This window comes from Lathyrus oleraceus, chromosome 2 (genome assembly GCF_024323335.1).
Source record: "Lathyrus oleraceus cultivar Zhongwan6 chromosome 2, CAAS_Psat_ZW6_1.0, whole genome shotgun sequence".
NCBI classification, from domain to species: Eukaryota; Viridiplantae; Streptophyta; class Magnoliopsida; order Fabales; family Fabaceae; genus Lathyrus; species Lathyrus oleraceus.
In genome coordinates this window covers 413,834,619-413,850,435 of record NC_066580.1, presented here as the reverse complement: position 1 = coordinate 413,850,435, position 15,817 = coordinate 413,834,619, and positions in this window count along the sequence as shown.

Here is a 15,817-nt window from a genome sequence, read left to right as displayed (position 1 = left end):
AGGCTTTTACGGATGTATATCTCTGGATACAACTTTATTTTGTAACAAAAAAGAGGATGTGTCTGGATATACATATCTGAAATATGTCCTAATGAGAGGATATGGTTTCTAAGGTCCAAATTGATATACAACTTGTATAAATAGAGGTTTCTCATTTCATTTTTGTTACAAAAACCAGAATGAATTCATATCTCCATCTTAAATTTGTGTATTTCAATGACGCAAATCTCCCACTTCAATTTAAGGTCTCTGAGTACATACTTCTTGTCGATCTGAAATCCAAATGAAATACTCTCCTATGATATCGAGAAAATCAGAGAGTTATCAAGGTTGAGTATCGTTCACTCTCGATTGACAATGAATGGAAGATACAATTCACCATGCTTGAACTGAAGACTGGTGAAGATTTAAAGGTTACGTGGAGTATATTTTACCGTTATTCAACAAAGGGTCTGATTGAAGATGTGACGATTGCAAGATTAACCAAATATATTATAAGGATGTTGCAACGTCTTTAACCACCTATTTGTAATAAAATATAATGTTAAATTTATGTTAATGTTAACAATTATCTATGTAATATTTATTTTGATGTTACTTTATGTTATTTTTCTATTATTCTGCCATTATTTCCGGTTTGAACTAACAGAGCATATTCTGAATATGCATCTCCGAAACATTAAGCGTTGATACGTATATGCATCTCCAAATTAAATTTTTAACAACATAGGGGTTTCTCATTAGTTTGCATCGAGGAGTGTGTAAAAAAAGGTGCATCTTCAAATTCTATGGACAATTGTGACTTTTCACGGTGATGGTGGAGCACCCTTAAGGGTGAGAAATTGTCGCGCTCTGTTTCAAAATAAAAGTCTTTTAAAGTTTTTATTCATTGTTGTAGCTCGAAAGCAGATATGTAAATTATCGTGTTCACATGGATTGGTTGTGTTTTAAAGATCGTTCAACATTTTCTATGATTCTAAGAAAATGATTTTTTTAGAGTTTGTTGGTTTGTGAAAAATGAAATGATAGAAAATAAATTGAGATTTTGGTGTTACCAGTGAGAAAACTTGTTGGGGGTTAGATTTCATTATCTTTATCCTCATGTATAACCATTGATCAATAATATGTTATTCTACTTAGCTATTAATATTTCAGTTTATTGCTTTCATCACAACTCATCTCCAAGTCAACGACGTGAGATCCGCTGTATTGCCTAATAGATGGTCTATCGTCCTATTAACCAATATAACAACATGAAGCCTCAACAATATGTGTGGATATTAAACTTAACTCCATATCTTAGACATTAGCATCCAATAGATGGAGACTTGGATCTATTAATGAACAACACCTCTCATATGTCAAGTCATACCATGAAAATATTTTTTAGATAGCTAATCCAAAACAAGCATTAAAAATGAAGAATCGTCAAAATTAAAACTTAAGTAGAATTACATAAAACACCATAACCATAATTAATACATGAGTATAATGATGACTACACCTATCCTCGACAAAAAAGGATGAGCTACAGTTACTTATCGTAACTTTACAATAAATTCTAAAAGAAAGTGTATGAACAACATCTGCAGTGATTCCGCAAGCAGCGCTTCTGCCTTCAATCTTCCTCTCATCTCCTCTTTTGTGAAGATTTAAGGTGAGTCTATTTTCTTCCTACACTATCTTGAGTCCACCAAAACTCTTTTGATTTGAAATGACACCTCTATTTATAGGTGTTGATATGAGGTATTTGTTAGGTGCATCTCACATATGCGCTTAACGCGCCTACTTTCTTCCTTGTTAAGCAATGCCATTTCACCTCCAACTTGCTATAAACTCCCTATCTTGTTTGGCCCACCAACCATCCTCGACTAACACACAAACTCTTTCTTCACCTTGAAGTAACTTAGCCTTAAAGTCATGAATCTTCTTTGCTCATTAAACCCACTTGTAATTTAGGTTTAACAAGGCTGATCACTTAACCTTGAAGTTACTTAGCCATGAAGTCTTCTTGGACGCTTGTGCTTATTAAGCGTGTCTATGTTGAATATCATATTCATTACAATATCTTTCGAGTTCATCATTTCAAGAATTTGCCATTGTGATCTATAAGGATTTATGCAATGTTCAATCCTTTCTTGTTATGGATAACCCTGGAAAATTTTCAAAAGGCAACAAACACATTTCTTTTACGAGAAAGGAATAATGTCTGTGTACAACGACATTGGTCAGTCACAACTACAAAGGCATGGAAATTTTCGCCAAAACATTTGGTTCTAAATGGGCCAAAAAGACCCATGTATAAAAGTTGTAAGTGCTGATTTTAGGAACGATATTTTTAAAAGTGACTCTTACTTGTTTCCCTTGTTGCCACACACCACATAACTTGCTTTTACCAAAGCGCATGTTTGGCAACTCAATCACTAAATTCTTATGGACCATCTTGTTTAAGGGCACGTGAATATGAAATATTCTCCCTTTTCATAGCCAAGATTCATCCCTGTTACTTAAAAAAACAAACATCATTTGAGATTCAAATGTAGGTGTTTTCACTTCTAGAGCTGGTAAAAATGGTTTGGTCAAATTTGAAATTTATAACCTTGTATCCAAAATTATGAAATGTTACATTCTTACATGTGTTGCATAATTGACCAATACTTAGTAAATTATGCTTTAAGTCATCAACTAAGATAACTTCTCAAATCGTTGGACTAAGGAACTTACCTGTAGCGGGAAATTCATGATCATCAAGCTATTGACAAGCTAAAGATCAATTAACAAGAGTCGCTACCACGATTTTATTGTTTCCAATGGAAAAGGGAAAAAATGCGAACAAAATCCAAATAGTAAGAAGTTTTAAAATAAAAACTAATAAAAGTCAGAGATCACAAGTAAGGGGGTTGGTTACACAGAGGGAAGGTGTTAGCACCCAAAGTGTCCTAGGTACTCCTAGGGAGCCCTTTTTGTGTGCATATGTATTTTGTACAAAGTGATGTTTACAAACAAATAGAATGGGGGGGGGGGGGGTGAGAAAAGAATTCATTAATTATATTTTTGTGTTTGGCAAGACCTTCGGTCTTGTGCCTACGTACCAACATATAAATGAGGGATCAAAACCTCGTAGTTCGTGCTAGAAATTTCAAAGTGAGTATGTTGGTTTTAACAAAAATTAAGCTTGAAAGGCACAAAGGCCTAAAATGGTTTGAATGAGTTAGTTCTTTTTGGTTTTTTGAAAGTTTAAGTAAAGTATAGTTAAATTTATTTACAAGTTTGATTTAAGAAAATAAGTTTGAAAAGGCAATGGCATAAGGCCAAAGTTTCTATCTTTTGTAAAAGTGGTCAAAGTTTAGAACAAAAGTAGTTCACACAAAGAAGATTTTGAAGATGGAGGGAGAGATTTTGAAATTAAAGAAATGGGGAGAAGATGAAGAGACTACCCTATGAACAAAAATTTAAAAGTTTAAAGTTGAAAAGATCTAACCAAATGGGAGCAATTCAAAAGACAAGTATGTCAATAGATACCTAGAATTCCCTTGGACTTTTTAGAATCAAGCAACATACAAATGCACAATTATATCAATCTTGAAGAGCAAAGGCATCAAATAAAGATGGTCCCATCCAAGCTTATCCACTTAAATGATCTTCTTTAAAATAGCCCATGTAGCAGATGAGTTCCACAAATCACAGGTTCAACATAACGGCTTAACAATGATCAATGTTGCAGATGAATCTGGAGAGATCTTGAATGATGTATCAGATGAATTCAAATTTGCAAGCTATTGGTTCTTCAACAAATTGGCATTGGCAAAGTCCATTAGCAAAGGAATGTTGCCTAAATTCTAAGTCCAATTGGGGAGATCAAAACAACAGTCCACTCAAAAGTCTTTTAGGGTTTTTGTTATTATTATGTGCATTAGTGGTCAAAGACCAAACAAACAAACAAAGCAACAAAGTATATCACACAATATGGTCCAAGTGGACAAAATGAAGATTGCATAAACATAAACAATTAGAATGATATGTACAATGACAAATGATAATAGAACAATAAAAATAAATTGCATTAAAAGTAAAAGCTTGAAAGTAAAAGTTAATGGTTAGTAAGTTAATAGTTAGTTTTGTTTGCTTTTTGATTTCAAAACATCCTTTGGGGAACACTCAACCCACTTGCCACAATCATGGATCCTTGAACCAAAACATTTTCCAAAGAAAGGAAAGAAGGCCAAGTTTCCACACAATACCATGGAAGAGGGGAGACTTACAATCTCACTAACTAGAATGCTTATGCCTTTTTATGTCACAAATTTAGCGCTATGTTAAGCAATCGTAATTGGACTTATGTAGAAGTCACAACTATTTGAGGTCGGGCAATAAACTTTCGGTGTTAATGCATGTTGGAGACATATTATTAAGAACTATGCTCATTAAACATACCACACACACAAAATATGCAAAGGTGTGGCCTAATCTCATCCATACTCATGTTAATCTTTCAATCAACTAGCATTTGGACTTTCATATGTCATTGGCCAATTGAAAATGAATGGATGAAGAAGGGGAATTAGATGAAGAGGGGAAGGGATAAATGAGATCACAAATTGGTCAAAGGAGGACTTTTACCAAATTAATATTATTCATTCATTTTGGGAGATGGAATGTACATTCCATCAATCCCCTAAATCCAATAATATTAACTTGATAAAGTCAAATCAACCTTGACCAAGGCCCAACAACAAATGAGAAACTCCAACAAGTCAATCCAAATGGTTAACACAATTAAAATGACATTTATTCAATTAAAAATATTAAAATAATGCATTATATTCAAATATGTTTTGTCCAAATCCTAAAATCACATCAAACCACCAAATAAATGGCCATGTGATTTATCATAGGTCAAACAAGGTCAAAGGACCTTGGATAAAAAAATTCATAATTTTTGGACACTTAAAAATATTTTTAAACAATTAAAAACAAATGAAAAATCAATTAATTCATGAAAAATATTAATAATGTTCCAAAAAATAATTTTAATTCAGAATATGAAAGAGAAAAATATTTGAAATTTTTTGGTGGAAGTCCCATATTTTTTGGATCATTATTGAATTTAATATGAATTATTGAAAAAAAAATGAAATTAAAAGGAAAATCAGAAATTGCAAAAATACGTGGACCATCAGATCTCCCTCATTAATTGAGGTGGCAGATCTGATGGTCCACAGCGCGCGTTCCACCAATGCACGAGTCCACTGCGCTGTAAACTTGGTAATCACAATGCACGACTAAGATTAGAACACATGAGTTGGATCACACGGTCTAGACTCTAGACCTCAAACACATCATCACCGGAGCCAGAGCTTCGGTTGTCTTCTCTAGCGAGCTTCGCCGGACTGGTCATCATCAACCATCACCAAAATTTCAAACAGGGACATGATTTTAAAGAGAAAACATCACTGAGCACGAATATCACCTCCATTTCTTCCAATTCCGACTATATTGAGAGATATGTGGAATTGAAAAATGAGGTTCATGATCTGAGTTGCTTCGATTCAGCATCAAAACAACTCAAACACCTTGCCTACATTGGTAGGACTTCAGCCAACACAATAATCAACAGAATTGAGCAAGAAATAAGGAGAATCGAAGAGATCAAATTTTCTGCAAAATACCTTCAATGGAGGTCTGAGCTTGCTAGATCTTGATCTGAAACGTGCTTTGCTTCACTCCAATTGTTTGCATAAGAGGAATGGAATGGCTTAGAATCAAAGGACTCATGGAGAATTGAATTCCAAAACAGTGGAGATTCAAGCTCAAATTCAACAGAATTTCTCAGGTTTATCCTCTTGGTATGAAGGGTTTTCTGTGGGGAATCAAAGCTTGCACAGTGTATGTGTGTTGCTTCTGAGTAATTGAGCTTCAATTTATAGAGAATTCAAATGATAATTGCACACCCCTTCAAGTTTCCAAAATTGGCAAAATGATGTAAGCAAGCTGCATGGGCGCGCATAGGCCCATGAAATGATTGTCCAAAAGTCCAAAATGAGGTTCAGATGCAATGGAGGTGAATTGGATTGCAAGGCAATTGAGCATTGTTGTTTGAAGTTTGATCCATGCCACATGATACCAGCCTGTTTAAGCCATGCGCAGCCTATGCATTTCTCATTCAAAATGCATGAATTTTAGCTCTTTGGGAAGGTGAGATCAAGAGGAACAAGTTTGATGTTGAACACTTTTTCATTTGGAGCTTGGAACTTGGATATATTTGAGGTGGAAGTTTGGAAAAATTTGACATATCAAAATTTTTCTAAGTGTCAAGCCATATGTCTCAATATTCTACCTTGCTTAACTTTTTATGGGAGCTTCAAATGAGAAAAGTGTCTTCATCAAAGTTGTAGCTCTATCAAATACATTCAAAATGGTCACCAATTTTATGTCATTTGGATTTGAAATGATAGAGTTATGCATTTTTGAAGATTGGCAAAATCACTTGATCAATGGTATAGGTCAAAAGTGACCTATAATGTAGCCTCATATCACATGTGCAAAGAAGTTGAATTAGCTCCCACTCCAAACATAAAAGTTTAAGTATACACATTGAATTTTATTGTGAAACTTGGAAATCTTTCATCTCATAAAAATTGAGCAAGTTATGGCCTTGGGAAGTTGACTTTCAAATTAGGGTTTAGACAAAATGACCTATAATGTTTCAACATAGAAAATGATTTTCCAAGCAAAACTAGCTCTAGGTCTCAACATGAAAGTTGTTTATAATGTCATTTAGAGTAGGTTTTCTCTTGGAGTCATTTTCATATGGTGAAAATCGTAGGAGATAGGATCTAGGGAGACCCAGTTTTGATCAGATGAATCCATCTGGCCAACCACCATCAACCAACTTGCTAATTTCCAATTATCTTGACTTTCTTGGCTCATGGTAGATAATATATGCATAATATGATAAAATTTGAAGTTTCCCTTGAGGAATTTGATCAATTGGTGAGATAGCTTGTTGGAGAAGTTACTTAAGATACCCAGTCAAACTAGGGTTTCCAAGGCAAATCACCCTCAAACTCTTGAAGCAAACTTGATCAATATAACATGTAGAAGCAATTGGGACTCATAAATTATGCTCATAACCATTCTTGAATCAATTCTTGATGGTGCTCTTTGTTCACGAGGGTCTCAAACCCTAGATGTGATTAATGAATCAAGGAAATCATGTCCCTTTCCTACAAAAGAGTTAGATAGATACAAAGACATATTTTTGGTATTTTGGTTAGTAAAAAAATAATATACAAGTATGATATAATCACAAAGTGCTTGGTGATCTCTCCCAAAACAAATCCAATAAAAAGGGGTAAGGAGGATACCAAGGTATGATCCCAATGCTAAAGCTTATGATGAAATTTCATGAGGGATCTTAGGGTCAAAATTGGGGTCTTACATTACCAATAGTACCAATACCAATTATTCTACCTTGTTATCACCATAGAATATAAATCTTCCTTTCATAAGAGAGAAAGAGGATGACATAGTCTTGTCTCTGATCATGTACTTTGAACAACCGTTATTGAAGTACCACTTAGCGTTAGATATTGTAAAACACTATTGCACAAGAGCTCAAATTTTACTTTAGGTACCCAAATCTTTTTTGGATCCTTTACTGTTAGTTTGGCATGAATTCCCTTTAGGTTTTTTGATGAGGATCATAATTACCAGAGTATGCAGTAGACATGCTTTTGATTTTATGTTCATGATTCTTTTTATAAAAATATGAAGTAGGTTGGCCATCTTTGCTTTCATAATTTTTCTTAATAATGTAGAAAAGATAAATGTTGCTATTTATATTTTAGTAATTACATTTAAGAGGTTTTTCATTTAAACTTTTTATAATCATGGAAAATTTTATCATTTTTTTAACATTATTATCAGGTTCATAACCTAAGCCAACCTTTGTACGATGCTCTTTGATTTTCAAGAAGGAGATTCAGGTTGTCTCTTACTTTAGTGAATATTTCATGTGTGTTTTATAAATCTTTATTTTGATTTTTCAAAATGTTGCATGAATTACACTTCTCATATTCAACTAAGACTTTATGGGAACAAGGAGAAACATGAGTTGAAACATTTTGTCTCTCTCAAAGAGTTTCCAATTCTTATATGAGGTTTTCATTTTCAATTTCAAAGAAGAGGGTGGTTTCTTTAGAGTTTGAGAAAATTTGTTCCAACTTACTCGTTTCTTTGTTTAACTTCTTACAAATTTGAAATAAATCATGATAAGAAAAATGGTAAGTTACCTCGTTATCCTCGTGGTTTGCCATGAGACATATTTTGGCTTCTTCATTTAAGGAGTCCATATCATTGTTTTCCTAAGCGAACAAGCTTTCTTTTTGTTCTGTTCAGGAACCAGAATTGGATGTAGTTGATGAACTAATGATCTTGAACCAGCGGTGCTGATCTTCGATACGAAAGTTTAGAGTGAACCTGCAAGATTAGCACTCCATAGCCCAAGTCAGTTCAAGATTCGAGATGAGTGTAGTGAAAAATGGAGATCATAGAATGTACCTTGCTTTCTGTGTGAATTGACTTTTATACCTTGGGTCAGGTGGAATGGACTTTATCTGAATTTGGCCTCTGCTACCTGGACCTTTGGCCAATCTAGAACAATTGACCTCAAGGCTTTGTCTAGATGTGAGAAAGTAGGGGAAAGCCTTTAGTGATTTTGGTCGGCCTTCAGAGATATTATATGATGCTAGCTTAAAATGAGACGCTTTGGGTCATTTGAAGAGGTAATGGGGAACAAAAAATTTAAAAGATTTCTCGTCAGTGAAGTTTTTTTCTATCTACTCCTAGCACGTCACCCTAGGTATGTAAGTCAGAAAATGATTACCCTACTTAGGGTACTTAAGTATCTCTGGTTCTTGCCGCTGCTTGATAGGATGTTGTATCCACAACCCTTGGACATGTATGATGTCTTTGATCTGGACCGTGATTCTCGACTGCTTCCATTATGAAAATGGGTTTTACTTTCAGAGTTTCCTTTCGCTCTCCTGGTGCTTTTCGACTATCTCTTCTTTCTGGGACTTTACGAACGAATTTCTTACTCCAACTTTGAATCTTTCACCGTGTTTATCTTCCCTTTTACAGGTAGATTATTGTCTCTTCATTTGTAGGGACGAGATTTCTTTATTCAATATTTCGGGGCCAACCCTTTCCCTCAGAGGTCTATAGTTGCTAACCCATTTGATTCATTTGTACTACAGATGCCAAATTTGATTATTCTGATGGTGACGACACTGGTAAAGGACTATTCCTAGGTAGACCCATAATATTTGTAAATGCATTGCAATTACTCCTCTGAAGCTGATGAGGCGGTTGTTACCTTTGAAGTGGGATCCCCTTCAGATTGGGAAATATCTACGATCCCTGAAGACAAGAAAGTGTGTGATAAATTTGAAGGGTGTTATATTCCTTTATATGACTCCCTCTTTAAGAAGTTGGGTGTCCGACTTCTGTTGAATGCTTTCAAATAGAAGGTGTTGGACCATCTTTGCATTTCTCTCTCAAAGACGCATCCCTAGGCTTCGAGTTTTGTGAAGGTTTTCAATATTTCAATGGAGACATACATTTGGCCTCTAAGAACCTCTTCTTTCACCTCTTCGAGGTTAACCCCATCTCCAAGGGAGACGACACTTACACACTTGTTTCTCTCTGTCGTTCCAAAAATAAATATGTCGTATATATACATAGAGATAGAAGGACTTCAAGGAGGATTAATTATTGGTTACCCCATTTCATACCTCACTCATTATGAATTCTATATTGTCCAGTCTTCCCCTTCTAACTTGTGCTGGTCGGAGGAGACGATTTTGGTCTTAGAACCAATTTACAAGGAAGGCTAGAGATTAATTTGTATCGTACAAGGCTCTTATTGATGCAGACAAGGCCATGAAGGAAACTCTACTTTCTTTCTCTGATTCTGAGATACGTTGTCTGGTTATTTCTGAGGCAGGATCCGCTGACGGGGGGAAAAAGGTTTTTGGTATCCCATTTAATTTAGCTTTATTTGTGATCTATAAACTTATGCTCATTCTTCTATGCTAACTTTTCTTTTATTTCCAATTCCCTAAAGAGGAATGATACTTCTACTGCTCATCCAGTGCATGCACAAGATGTCAGGGCTCCCTTAGTTGTGATGATGCCCTCAGAGGCCGGAGTAAAAAGAATCATGATTGTCCTGCTTCGATCAGAGTTAAAATGGACCGATGTAAGATGGTCAATCGGGGGAGTCCTTCCAAGAAATCGAGGCAATCAGGGATTGTTCTTGATTTTCATTTGGAGAATATCCCTCTTCGACTGCCACCTATGTTGACTGGTCTCTTGCCTCAGACCATAGTGGAGATGAAAGATTGTGTGTTTATCGATGATTATTCTCACGTTCGCCATCTCTCAAAGGTCAGCAAATCTTGCATGTTGGCAGATTTGACTTACCAAGTGTTTTGATCTGCTTCCTTCTAAAACAATCTTGCTACCATCCACGAGAAACTTTTATTCCCCGACACATCTTCTTAATGGTTTAAGGATCTGAAGGTTCGCAATACTTTGGACAAGGTAATAATTGTTTGTTTCGAAAGGGGTTGCTCTAGGTTATGCAGCAGTCCGGATTAAACTTCTTCTTTCTTAGAAGAAGTGAAGTTACATGAGTCTCTTACAACCTTGGTCAATCACATAAAGGAACTTAAAAAGTATCTTGAAGAGAAAAGGCACCACACTCCTCAGATTAAATTTGAGTTGGAGACTTTGTCTTCTACTGCCTAGAATGTCAGGTCAGACCTTAGGGAGAAGAGGGACGCCCAATCCAAGGGGTCAGGGTTCTTCAGGAGAAGCAGGCTACTTTAAACAACCAGTTGTGGGATTTTTAGGAGAATGACCTGAAAGAGGTTTCCTTTTGCAATGTCTTGCGCCAGCTAAAGTCTCTCGTGCCTGACCTCTGGAATTTTCATGACACTTTCTCCTTTGTTAGATCCTCAGTTGTTGTAACCTATTGTGAAATGTATAAATGGTACTTACTATTATACCCCAAAATTTTCCCTCCCCTTTTCATCTTTTCACTTAAACTTGGACTTGAGATTCATCTGCACTCATTCATATCTCATACATGTATATCATCCATTCATGTTAGCACTTTCAAACAAGTCATCATAAATTCAAGGTTTGAGCTATTTATAACTAACACGGGCTAGGATTTGCACAAGGGTAAAGCCCTAGGGATTATGGTGTTGCATTTAATTCAGAAAGCCTATCCTATGAATCTGGGCATGAAACCCTAGTTTTGATTCATGACCACTAAGGACCATTTATTTTGGATTTGCTTGCAGAGCCATATTGCTTGGTTTGTGATCCTTGTTTGTATGATTTGTATATTGATCTTATGATTGTCTATGAAACCCTAATTCTTGGAAATGGGTTAGTTGGTCAATTTGGTTTTCATCATGCCATTTCCATTAGAATCATTCATCAAGTTTGCTATTGGTAGTTGGAATTAATCATCTTCGATCATGGTTTATGACATGGTTATTTGTCTAATGATTCATTTGATCCAATACCTTGTTATTCAAGTCTTATTCAAGCATTCATTTAAGTCTTATTCATGTTGAATTCTAGTTTCCATTCAAGTCCATAGTGCATTCAAAGATCATGATTCAAAGACTATGATTCAAACATGAATTTTGGAGGGAAAGTTCTTTTTGAAAATAAGACTTGTTTTATTGAATAAAGAGGAACTATTTTCATCACATAGGTCCACTTCATTCATACAATACCATTTACAAAGATTCATATAAAAATTACAAAAAAATAAGACTTTGACTTATGTCGCAGCCTAAAAAATATAGTGCGAAAAAACAACCGGCGAAGAAGAAATGACAGAAGAGTCGCCACCGTGCGTTATTTATCCCAAAGGAGGGAAAGGAAACGCTCGAAGTAAACCTGGAGAAAGGAAAGGAAAAGACAAGGTCTCGCAACCAAATCTTGGGTTCGGGAGTCGATTATGCGAAGGGAAGGTATTAGCACCCCTACGCATCCGTAGTACTCTACGGGATCCACTCTTGTTGTTCTTGTCTAAAGAGTGTGTGTTTATCTAATGTACTATTTACTAAAAGGGTCAAAAGAAAATGACTCGCACAGATATCGCATCCACTGCATACGTATCTCATCTGGATATGAGAATTAGAGTCTTCGTAGCTCGGCTACCTATGGGTTAAGGAGGAGTGTGCTCGCTAAGACATCGCGTCTTGTGCCTACGTATCTCATCTGGAATGAGAATCAGAGCAAACTGTAGTTCGGCTACATAGGGATTATCATCTGAACATGGACTTACAAAGGGAGACACCAGTTGTGTCAAAAGAGAGTGGGCAATGTGTTCACGTCCTAGCAGCAGGTGTCGTAGCTCGCTGAATCGAGTCTTAGGCAGTTACCTCTTTGTAATAGAACGGACTACATGCCACAAGATCGGAGATGCACGGAAGGTCTAAAAGAATGGGGAATCTCTGCCCTAGAGTTGTCATGCAATATGTACTTAAGTGTTAGGATTTACAAATGGGAATATCTACCTAATGTTAGCATGCAAAGTAATGAGGGAATTCTACCTATGTTATCATACAAAAGAATATGGGAATCCTACCTATGTTATCATACAAAGGATATGGGAATCCTATCTATGTTATCATACAAAGGGTTCTACCTAATGGGTGCTACCTAAACGGAACAAGAATCGACGAATGGGGTAAGGAGAGGTGCTTGGGATAAGGGTAAATGGCGATGCATGAAGCAATCGACTTACAAGGTTGATGGCGATGCATAAAGCAATCGACTTACAAGGTTGATGGCGATGCATAAAGCAATCGACTTACAAGGTTGATGGCGATGTATAAAGCAATCGACTTACAAGGTTGATAGCGATGCATAAAGCAATCGACTTACAAGGTAAATGGATGAATACGTGCTGGTTCTGTTAAGTTTTGAAAATGATTACTCGACGTTGAATCGAGGTTTTGATCTTGTTATGAAATGGTTATCGGATGTTCATTTTATTTTTTGTATTAACAGATGAATAAAGAATGAGGGAAATAAACATTATACAATTCATGGGAGAGGGATACATTTGTAATGAATGGGGATTGTACATGGCAAACAAACAATAATAATATATGCCTCATACATCATACAAGTAGGCAACAGTTATTCAAACAATAAGATATATAAACAAGTATATGATTAAATCAAATAATCAAAGAATGAAATGAATGAGCATTAAACAATTTATGAGAAGTATAAACATGTTAATCAATCAAACAATAGAAGCATGGATGAAAGAAACAAGTATAGAAAATATCAGATTAATCAGACAAGTGAAACTATGCACACAAAGAATCAATGAATAATTTAATCGGGAAATGATGCAAGGATCAAATAAAATTGAGATGAAAGACCTCTAATACATGGCATATGAGATAAACAAGGGAGGATCAAAAGATCTCTTCAATTGCCTTAAGCAATCCCTAAGTCAAACATCAATCATAGAAAAGTCAACCGAAAAGTCAAGTCAATTTAAAAATTATCAAATAAATAGTAAATTAATCAAAAAAATTATGAAAAATTAAACTAAGTTAGGTGGGCTCAGGACATCATCATCCCCCAAAACGATTTCAAAAATAATGAAAATTGGTTATTGAATTAATTGAATCAAAACAAAGGTCAAACCAAAAGTCAAACAACAAGACTAGGTTAGAAATAAATCAAAAATAAATTGAAAATGGGAAATAAAAATTCAATAAAAGGTCAAGTTGACCATGAGACATTGGTCAACCATCATCCCAAAAATCAGAAGTTAAAAATGATTCTAAGTCATGAAAATAAAATTAATGAAAAAAAGTGTGTTAAAATGGCCTATTTGAAACAAATAATCAAAATAAAATATTAACATAAAATAAAACGAAAATAAAAATAAAAATAAATTAAATAAGACAATAAGGAAAATAAAAAATATTTTTTTATATTTTTATGAATAAATAAAATATTTTAAAATAATTAAAATCTAAACAGAAAATAATATGGAAATAAAAAAGAGAATGAAAATAAATGTGAATAGAAAGATGTGAGTGGGCCAGCGCAGGGGGTGGGAACAACAGTATGATACCAAGGCCCAGCCCACGGAATTTCCAGCGTTACATCCAAAAATAAATAAAAAATGTTCATTTAATTTAATAGTTATTTAACATGGTGCATCAATTGGATAAGTTCGCACTTATGCAGTAGCGAAAAGAACAAGGGCGGATGGTTGGACGTGCGTGGGTTTGAACCATGTTTGTGTTATTTTTAATGCATAAATAAAATATTATGGAAATGAAACAACTTAAAACGCTAGAGAAGGCACGTGGCCATTTGCATGAAAACAACAACACGCTCAACATGCAGCAACGCGGCCATGGCAGTTTTTTTTTGCTCATCTTCCACAACGAATTTCTCTCACTACAGTGCTCCAAATGCCATGGTATAAAAAGCAAAGTTCTAGTAATAAATGAGAGGAACAACATGGTATTTTATTTTATGCAAAATAGGGACTCTAGCATAGAGAAATATGGACAACAAGGGAGGCTCATGCAAAGATTTTCAGAAAAATAAAAATGTCAAAAAACTTAAAGTTTAAAACAAGGCCTCATGGTGATGATTTTATGGACAAGTAATGCATATCATTAGCATAGAAAAAGGCATGAAGAAAAAAGAGAGCATGGCATAATGGAGAGGTAAACATGGTAATGGCATGAAATAGTGTGATAATGGTATGAACAAATATGATGAACAAAACATGGAATATGGTCATGGAAGATGAGATAAAAATATTACCTAGTGGAGAAAGTCCACTGCTCCTTGAAAATGGAAGGATGGGATGAGAATGAGATGCTTGTGCTTTGAGAATTTTTTGGAATTTGTGAAAATGGAAGGGAATGCAACTTGGTTTCTTTTCTCTTGCCTTGCCTCCTTTGAAAAATAGCAGTCTCTCCCCATTCAGATTAGGGTTTTAGGAGTTTATATATGTAGGTTTTATGTGACTAATGGGCTTGAAATGTTGGCTTTGAGTCATGAACAAAATGTGTAAAAATGAGGTGTGGAAAGAAATGGCTAAAAGTGGTAAAGCTTAAGTGAGTGAACCAAAAGCAAATGGCCAAATGAGGTAAAAATTGGTGTGTTGGTCGTTTTTGGGGTTTGGCTTGGTTTTCTAGTGCAGCACAAAAATGGTCCAACAGGGTGACTTTAAGGCATTGTAACTTGATGAATACATGTCCAAATGGCAAGACAATGCAAACAGTAGAAAGAGGGCATGGAACTTAACATTTTTCATGTTGAACACAACTTGAAATGATGAGTGGAAAGAGGTGGAAAATGGCCATAAAGTTCAGGTTTCATGGCTGCAAAATGGTTGGGCCAGTTTGGCCAAAATGCTGTCAAAAAATTCAGCCTATGATACCAACTTTAGATGGGTGTATCTTTCAAACCAATGATCCAAATGGGGTGGTTCCAAAAAGGTGTGAAAGAGGACATAACAAGGTAAAACTGTCATGAAGAAAGTGTTTCCCAAAGATGCCTTGAAGTGCAAGAAATCTGGCCCATAAGTCTTGACAAATTTTGCAAATTCTGGACTTAGAAAATTTTCTAAGTGTCCTAAAATAAAGTCCTACTTTGACCAAGCATAACTTTCTCCATTTTAATCCAAATGAAACAAACTTTATATCTCTAGAAAGCTTAGAACAAGAGGAACAAC